Raw genomic sequence first — 10208 nt, 5'->3', positions numbered from 1 at the left:
CCTCCAGAACCGTGATGTGAACTGAGGCCTCTGTCTGAAATGATGGACACTGGAATACCATGCAGACGAACAATCTCCCGGATATAAATCTCTGCCAACCGCTCCAAGGAATAAGTAGTACACACAGGAATAAAGTGAGCGGACTTGGTCAGCCAATCCACAATCACCCAAATAGCATCGAACTTTCTCAAAGTCTGTGGGAGCCCAACTATAAAGTCCATGGTGATCCGCTCCCACTTCCACTCCAGAATCTCTATCTGCTGAAGCAACCCACCTGGTCTTTGGTGCTCATACTTTACCTGCTGACAGTTGAGGCACCGACCTACAAATCTAACTATATCCTTCTTCATCCTCCTCCACCAACAGTGCTTCCTCAAATCTGGATACATCTCCGCGGCACCTGGATGAATGGAATACCGCAAGCTATGGGCTTTCTCTAGAATCAACTCTCGAAGCCCATGAACATTGGGTACACAAATCCGACCATGCATCCTCAATACCCCATCATCACCAATTGTCACATCCCTGACATCACCATACTGAACCTTGTCCTTGAGGACAAGCAAATGAGGTTCATCATATTGCCGCTCCCTGATACGATCAAATAAGGAAGATTGAGAAACCACACAAGCTAAAACCCGACTAGGCTCTGAAAGATCCAATCTTACAAACTGGCTGGCTAAGGCCTTAATATTCATTGCCATAGGCCTCTCCGATGCTGGTAAATAAGCCAAACTCCCCAAACTCTCTACCCAGTGACTCAAAGCATCGGCCACCACATTGGACTTGCCCGAGTGATACAAAATAGTGATGTCATAGTCCTTCAGCAATTCTAACCACCTTCTCTAGTGCAAATTTAAATCTTTTTGCTTGAACAGGTGCTGCAAGCTCCGATGGTCAGTATAAATCTCACAGGTAACCCCATATAAATAATGGCGCCAAATCTTCAGGGCGTAAACAATGGCAGCTAACTCAAGGTCGTGAGCAGGGTAGTCCTTCTCATGTATCTTCAACTGCCTGGACGCATAGGCAATCACCCTACCGTCCTGCATCAACACCGCTCCAAGGCCAACCCGCGAGGCATCACAATAGACCGTATAAGACCCCGAGCCTGCAGGCAATATCAAAATTGGGGCTGTAGTCAAAGCTGTCTTGAGCTTCTAAAAGCTCGCCTCACATTCCTTCGTCCACTGGAATGGAGCACCCTTCTAGGTCAACCTGGTCATAGGGGTTGCAATCGATGAAAATCCCTCCAAAAAATGATGGTAGTTGATCAAAGCCTACCCTGCACTACTATTGAGTAACGAGAAAGGGTCGAAGTAGCTTTACCCGATTTAGGGTCGGGATCAATTTTCACAGAGAGCTAGAAGTTGGAGTTGGGTATCTATCTAGTTTGGAGTCATGTATGTTCTCCAAATTACACTTCTAAACATTTTTGGGTTTTTGTTTTACTTCTACTTTTATCAAACTACAATGGTAAATTAAACTAGAATAAGCTAAGAGTAAAATGTTGCAGGTTGTTCAAATGGTTAAAAGGCACTAGTGTGGTGACTTTCGCCTAGGTGGTTAATTGATGGATATTTGAGTCTAAGGCATGATTGACATATTTGGAGAGTATGATATAATCGTGCACCATTTTACCCACTCTACACCTCTCAGTGGTTCAAGTGATTTTGCCCGAATTCACTTTCTCAAGACCAATTAGGTATGCAAATTTGCACAAGCAATCAAGGTTCAAGTCGGGTATTACTCTCTTGAGGTTTAACCCTTTAATTGGGGCTATCAATCTCTTGAGTACGCCCCAATTCCTTATTGGACCAATTTCAGAGATTCAAGCTCTCTTTTTCAAGAAGAGCTCAAGTCAACTAAACACAAACTAGTATTTGCAACCACTAATTCAGTAATTAAATATGAAATTAGTCCAAATATCAAACAACCATATTCATTCTAGCCCTAAAACACAAGACCCATCAAGTACCCACACTAGGGTTGAGCCACAGCCCTAGCTTATGAGTTTAGCTACTCATAATTAAAGAAGAAAAGCAAGAAATATATGAAGAACAACTCATATTAATTAATTACTAAGATAAACAAGAAGATTCAATGTTGAAATGTTGATAAAATTGCCCAAAATAGCTAAAATATTCGAACCCGCGAGCGCAAATCTTAGCTAAAACTATCTGATAAGCTAAAAATGGGAAAAGAAGCTATTTATACTAAGCTAAAAAATATGGACCAAAATACCCCCGCAGGGCTAGTGCGGATCGCACAAAATAGTGTGCGGACGCACTAAGGCTCTAGGCTTAAAAATCAAACTCTCTGAACTCGGGAAATGCGGACCACAAAGAATGGAGTGCGGCTAGGGAGGCTTCTGGTGCGGTCCGCATGAAATGGAGCGCGGACCGCATTGGCTTGGAACTGGCAACTCTTTGATCCTTCTCACTGCGAACCGCACTAAATCGAGTGCAGCCGCATTGATCCCAGTGCGGACCGCACAGAACCTAGTGAAGCCGCATTGCCTGTTTGCCTGAATATCATACTCTCTGAACCTCACTTATGCGGACCGCACAGAATGGTGTGTGGCCGTATTAGGCCTGTTTTGCCAGAGCTTTGTCTTGTCTTAGTACTTGTGCAAGTTTCACTCCTTTTTGAGCTGATCTTTGACATCTTGTCACTTTGTTGATCAAACCTGTAATCAAGCACAACTTGTGAGCCTTTTGGGACTATTTTGTACAAATTTCTAATCAAAACATAAGTAAGAAGGAGTATAAAAGGTATCAAAATCCCTAGTTATCAGTAGTAACCCGCCAAGCCATGGAAACTGCGAATCTCGGTAGCTGAGGATGGTCTGGGCCAACTCTGCACGGCCTCTATCTTCTTCGGATCCACCTGAATACCCTCACTCGATACCACGTGGCCTAAGAATGTCACTGAATCCAACCAAAACTCACATTTCGAGAACTTAGCATATAACTTCTTCTCTCTTAGAGTCTAAAGCACAGTCCTCAAGTGTTGCTCATGATCTTCCCCACTCCGAGAATACACCAGAATATCATCAATATAGACAATGACGAACGAGTCAAGATACGCTGAGAACACACTGTGCATCAAATGCATAAAGGCTGCTGGGGCATTGGTCAGCACAAATGATATAACAAGGAATCGTAATGACCATACCGAGTCCTGAAAGCAGTCTTCGGGATATCTAGCTCTCGAATCTTAAACTGATGATAACCTGAGCACAAATCAATCTTAGGAAACACTCGTGTACCCTGAAGCCAGTCAAACAGATCATCGATACGAGGCAAAGGATAATGGTTCTTAACTGTAACTTTATTCACCTGGCGATAATCAATGCACATACGCATAGAACCATCTTTTTTGTTCAGAAACATGACAGGAGCACCCCAAGGTGATATACTGGGCCGAATAAAACCTTTATCAAGCAATTCCTGTAACAGATCCTTCAACTCCTTCAACTCAGGAGGAGCCATACGATATGGAGGAATAGAAATGGGCTGAGTGCACGGCAACAGATCAATGCCAATCAATATCTCTATTAGGCAGCATGCCCGGTAGGTCAACTGGAAACACATCGGGAAAATCACATACTAATAGAACTAAATCAACTGAAGGGGTATCAATACTACATCTCTCACATAAGTTAAATACACGTCATACCCCTTCTCAACCATACGCTGAGCTATAAGAAAAGAAATAACTCTACTGGGAGTTTGATCTAAAGTATCTCTCCACTCAACACGCGGTACACCTGGCATAGCGAGCATCACGGTTTTGGCGTGACAATCAAGAATAGCATAATGGGGCGACAACCAGTCCATGCCCAAGATAATATCAAAATCTACCATGTTGAGCAACAATAAATCGACTCTGGTCTCAAAACCACTAAGAGCAACCAAACATGACCGATAAATGCGGTCCACAATAAGAGAATCTCCCATAGGAGTAGAAACATAAATAGGAGAACTCAAAGAATCCCGAGATACACCCAAATGCGGAGCAAAATAAGAAGACACATAATAATAAGTGGAGCCTGGATCTAATAGAACTGATGCATCTCTGTGACAAACCAGTATAATACTTGTGATGACAGAATCGGAGGCAATAGCCTTGGTACGGGTAGGAAGGGTATTGTATCTATCCTGGCCTCCCCCTCTAGGGCGACCTCTACCTCCCCGACCTCTACCTCTAGCTGGCTAAGCAGGTGGAGTAGCAACTGGAGCTATAACCATAGCTTGAGAACTCTGCAGGTCATGCTGTGGCTGAGAAGTCTATGGAGGTGCACCCCTCCCAAGTCTGGGGCAATCCCTCACCATATGACGTGTGTCACCATACTCAAAACAAGCTCTGGGAGGACGTGGTGGTTGTGACTAGCTCGGACCAGGTCTACTGGACTGACCTCTAAAAGCACCCCGCGCGGGAGGCGCGCTAGATATCGGTGGTGCATAATAAGGCTCCTGAGGTCTAGGAGGAGCTGGAGCACTACTGGATGTTAGAAGAGCTGAATGAATAGGACAACTCATATAACCCCTACCATGACGACCTGAAGCTGGGGTACGGGCACCAAAATAATGGCCCGACTCTCGAGACCTCTAGGCCTCCCTCTCCTCTCTCTCCCTAGCATGCATACCCTCAATCCTCCTAGCAATGCTCACCACCTGCTGATAAGAAATATCCATCTCTAACTCACGAGCCATGCTAGACCTGATGCTGGGAATAAGGCCTTCAATAAACCAGAGAACCCTCTCGCGAACAGTAGAAACCAAGGTTGGTACATGCCTAGCCAAACTGGTGTAACGGAAAGCATACTCTGAGACAGTCATAGTACCCTGACGCAAATGCTCAAACTCTGCGTGCCATGCATCCTGAGGCTATAAGGAACATACTCTCTTAGACAGATCTAAAAACTGAGTCCAAGTCAGTGAAGCAGCCTCATCCGAACTATCTAACTCATAGGTACGCCACCACTCATAGGTGGCTCCTCGAAGTTGGAAGGTAGTGAAGGAAACCCCGCTCGATCTTGATATACCCACGGTACGGAGAATGTGGTAACTCTCATCTAAAAATTCCAGAGCATTCTCCGATGCTAGACCGCTAAATACGGGAGGCTTGTACCTCTTTAACCTCTCAAGCCTCAAATGCTCCTCCTCGGAAGCTGCTACCATGTCCTCGAGCTGAACTGGCACTGTAGGTGGTACAGGAATAATCTCACGGACCTTCTTAATATGTACTCACTGCTCAGGAGTGCGAGTGGTGAGAGTCTGTGCTCCTCTCCCGGCCTAAGATGTAGCTGCAGCAAGGGGAAGCAACCCTGCCTGCGCCAGAGTGGTGTACATGCTCATGAACTATGCCAAAATCTCCTGAATGGCTGGAGTAGTGGTAATAGTAGGCGTGTCAGGCGCCTGGACTCCGGCTAGAAATGTTGGTGGTACCTCGGTGGCAGCTCGTGCGGGTGCTCTGGCTGCACCACATGTGCGTCCTCGGCCTCTACCCCGGCCCCGGCCTCTGACGGCTGTAGTAGGGGGCGCGGGTGCCTGATTATCTTGGGTAGCACGTGTCCTCACCATCTGTGATATAATAGAAGACATAATTTTAGAATTGTGATGTCAAAGTATTGTACGACAAGGAAATCAAATAAAGTGGAAATTTTCCTAACAGTTACATAGCCTCTCGTAGATAAGTACAGATGTCTCTGTACCGATTAGCGAAACTCTAATAAACCGGCTTGTGATCCATGACTCATATGAACCTAGAGCTCTGATACCAACTTGTCACGACCCCATTTTTCCCTTTGTGAACTGTCGTGACGTCACGTAGTCTCTACGACTAGATAAGCCTAACAAATACAGAACATAAACGAAACTTGTGGAAGAAATAATAAAAAACCAAAATAACTGAATGGAAATAATAGTTATAATGCCGCTCGGCATATACAACACAACATTCTCAAAACCAAGTACACTATCCCAAAACCCAGAAACTCACGGAAACAAAAGCCTTTGGAATATCTAACATTCTAACTCCAGAATATCTAACAAGAAAGAAAATACAGAAGGGAAATGTTTAACAGCTAGAATAGAAAGGGACTCCTTGGTCTGTGGACGCGGCAGATGTACCTCGAAGACAGAACTTGCAAATGGAACACGGCTTCTGATGCACTTTCCTGGCTACAAGAACATCACAGTAGCAACAAAAAAGGACTTGGCTATGGGACTCAAGCACCTAAGTGGGACCTAAAAGCAAGTACCTCACTCTTCCTGAGAACAAAATCTGCACACATTGTGGCAAGATTGGCCATTAAAAAATGAATGTAATGCAAAAGAAAAGGCCAGTCAAAAGAACAAAGCTTTTGTTCAAGAGAAAAATAGGCTGCCTCGGTGGGCTAAAAGGAATTTGATTTATCCCTTTGCCTATATAAAGGGACCCAAACTAGTTTGGGTTCCTAAGACTAACCCTTGATTTCTTTTTGCAGGTCCAAGTGAAGGGAAGTAGCCAAATATGGTACATCGATAGTGGCTGCTCAAAACATATGACTGGAAGCAAGAATCAGTTCCTTTCACTTGAAGACCTAAAGGGAGGTAATGTCTCCTTTGGAAATGGGAAGAAAGGTGAGATTATTAGGGTTGGAAAGGTAGGTAAGACAGATTCTCACTCCATTGAGAATGTCTACTTGATAGATGGCTTGAAATACAGCCTGATCAGTATGTCACAACTGTGTGACAGAGGTAACCTTGTAGCATTTACCTCTACTAAATGCTTTGTGATTAACCTTACCACTGACAAAATTATTTTTCAGGGAAAAAGATTTAACAATATTTACATTGTAAATTTGTTTACTCTTTCAGAAATAAACTCACATGTGGCACAAAAGACTTGGTCATGCTAGTCTGAATCAGCTATATAAATTAGTCTCTAAGGACTTGGTGATAGGGTTACCTAACATCAAGTTCAAGGAAGACAAAGTTTGTGAGGCATGTGCAAGTGGGAAGCAGGTAACATCATCCTTCAAAAGCAAGAAAATGGTAAGCACAACCAAGTCGTTGGAACTGGTCCATATAGATCTCTATGGTCCAATGAGAACCATAAGCAGAGGTGGAAAGAAATATGTAATGGTACTTGTTGACGACTATTCTAGATTTACCTGGGTACTATTTCTAACATCTAAAGATGAAGCATTTGACATGCTACTGCTTTTGTTAGAAAAACTCATAAACAATTAGGAAATCAACTTGCATCCATTAAGTCTGATCATGGAACTAAATTTGAAAATGCTAAGTTTGCTGAATTCTGTGATGAGAATGGTATAGATCATAACTTCTATGCTACTAGGACTCCTCAACAAAATGGAGTAGTTGAAAGAAAGAATAAGACTCTTGAAGACATGGCTAAGACTATGCTTCTTTCTAGTAAACTACCCCATAGCTTCTGGGCAGAGGCTGTGAACACTGTATGTTACATTATCAATAGATGCATGACTAGACCTCTTGTAGAGAAGACTCCCTATGAGTTACTTAAAGGGAGAAAACCAAATATATCCCATCTTAGGGCATTTGGATGCAAGTGCTTTGTGCACAATAATGGAAAAGACTCCCTAGGTAAGTTTGATCCCAGAAGTGATGAGGGAGTATTATTGGGATATTATTCACATAGCAAAGCATATAAAGTGTTCAATAAAAGAACTTTGTGTGTAGAAGAAAGTGTGCATATAGTGTTTTATGAAATTAACATTCTTTCTGAGAGACAGGAACATGAAGATGAAGCCATTGGATTGGTAAAGGATTTGACTAAAGCCTCAGCACAAGTTAAAGTGGCACCAAAAGAAGGAACAGGTGATGGAACAGGTTCTTCCATTCAGGGCAACCTGACAGGGGGAACTGATTGAAGAGGAATTGAAACAAACCATCTAAAAGAACATGTTCATGACCCTGTTCCTCACCAACAGAACATGGGAGAAACATCTAGCAGAAACCAGTTGGTTGTGAAACCTCACAAGTATCAAAATTCTCATCCTATTGAGAACATTATCACTGATCCAACATCTGGAGTCAAAACTAGATCACAATTAAAGAATTTGTGTGCTTTTGATGCCTTTTTATCTCTTATTGAACCTAAAAATGTTGTTGAGGCTTTACAGGATGCAGATTGGGTGAATGAAATGCAAGATGAACTTAATCTGTTCGAGAGAAGTCAAGTTGCGCATCTAGTTCTAAGACCCAAGGACAGATCAGTTATTGGTACAAAATGGGTCTTCAGAAACAAACTTGACGAAGATGGAATAGTAACAAGAAACAAGGCAAGAATGGTAGTCCAAGGTTACAGCCAAGAGGAGGGCATAGATTATGATTAGACTTTTGCTCCAGTTGCAAGACTAGAGGCAATAAGACTCCTCATAGCCTTTGCAGCACACATGGAATACACTTTGTGAGCACGTGATTTTTTCCCTAAGCAAATTATTCCCAAATTTCAAAATAAAATAATTTCTTATTATTTTATAATTTTTGTGAATTTTGTGTCATTTTCTGGTAATTGTTGCATTTTATTTGTGCATCTTCATTCATACGAAAAATACAAGAGTACATGTGGCATTGGTGTAGGATTTAATTTCATATTTTTAGAGTTAATTGACAGTATAAAATTGTTTTCATATGAAGAAAATGACAAAAAATGACTTTGTGCACCTTTATTTTAGTTTGTGGAATTTGTTTTGAAGTTTGGAAGTGGGGAGCCTGCCCCTATAACAAGGGAATACATTTCAGTCTTTAAATTTTAAGTTTTAATGTGGGGAGCCCGCCCCTATAATAAGGGAATACATTTCAGTCTTTAAATTTTAAGTTTTAATGTGGGGAGCCCGCCCCTATAACAAGGGAATACATTTCAGTCCTTGAATTTTAAGTTTTGAAGTGGGGAGCCCGCCCCTATAACAAGGGAATACATTTCAGTCTTTAAATTTTATGTTTTGAAGTGGGGAGCCCGCCCCTATAACAAGGGAATACATTTCAGTCTTTAAATTTTATGTTTTGAAGTGGGGAGCCCGCCCAAATAAAATGAAATAAAAGGAAGGCTTTAAAAAGGTTGGCCCAAATGAAATTACCTACCCAATTTAGTCCCCAGCCTAGCCGGACCCTGGCCCAAATCACCCGCCCCAGCCCAATTAACCCACAACACGGTCTTCTTCAGGAGACTACCAAACGACATCGTTTGGTCTAGGATCTAATCTCAGCCGTTGAGTGCTTATGATCCAACGGCCACAAACAATTGTCACATTCTTATTTAACTGTCCGAAAATGGGCTTTAACCCTAGAGACTGTATCTCTTCTTCCTCGTATCATCTCTAGGCCTCGCCAGAGTCGCCGGCAACGGCGAACACTACCTATGCCATTGACCACCAGAAAAATACCACAGAATCTCCTTAGGCCCCTCTTTCCAGCCATGCCATGGGTTTCCTTCGAATCATGGTCAAAAGTGTCGAATCTTTCTTCAAACGTTTCAGGCCACGACACCAGTTACGCTAAATCGTACCAAATTTACACCGTAAGATCGTCACACCATCCTCTACACAACCCCTATGACCTTTTGTCTCGAATGTAACTGGAATGGCTCGAATTTAGGTTTGAAAATTTTCCGGCGAACCTGGGTTTCATCAAACTTCACCAAATTGGTGCCATGGGACTCTCCTCACATTCCTCATGATATTTCTACCATCACTGGGAGTCAATTGACAACAAGACTGTCCGAATTTCAAACCAAGAGTTAGAAGACCCCAAGCCCATAGTGAGCTTTTCGATTGGCTTAATCTTCTGTTAGTTGTTCTTAGTTTTATATAGGCTAACTTCAGTTTACTTTGCATGGTTAGTTTTCTTTTCTCATCATGAATTCTGTGAATTTTCTTTGATTCCATGTTTGATTATGGCTTAATTGGATTGCCATTTGCTTGGTAGTCTTAGCTTAGTTTTGTTATTAGCAGGTTGTATTAAGTTCAGTTCATTACTGGAAAATTAATTTGATAATTGATTAACTTTGCTTGGCTCGAATCATTCCTTGATGTGTGTTTCAATTCGTTGTTTACTTTGAAGATGTTAGTTGGTTAGGTTTAGTTGATAGTTAATCATAGTTAAGCGATTAGGGCAATGTTAGAGTCATTTGGTAGTTTCTCATGAATTCAAGGGTATTCTAGGTAATTGGTAGTT

This window comes from Nicotiana sylvestris, chromosome 10, assembly GCF_000393655.2.
Source record: "Nicotiana sylvestris chromosome 10, ASM39365v2, whole genome shotgun sequence".
Taxonomy (NCBI): Eukaryota; Viridiplantae; Streptophyta; class Magnoliopsida; order Solanales; family Solanaceae; genus Nicotiana; species Nicotiana sylvestris.
The sequence above is the reverse complement of the archived record's forward strand: the minus strand, read 5'-3'. Positions refer to the sequence as shown.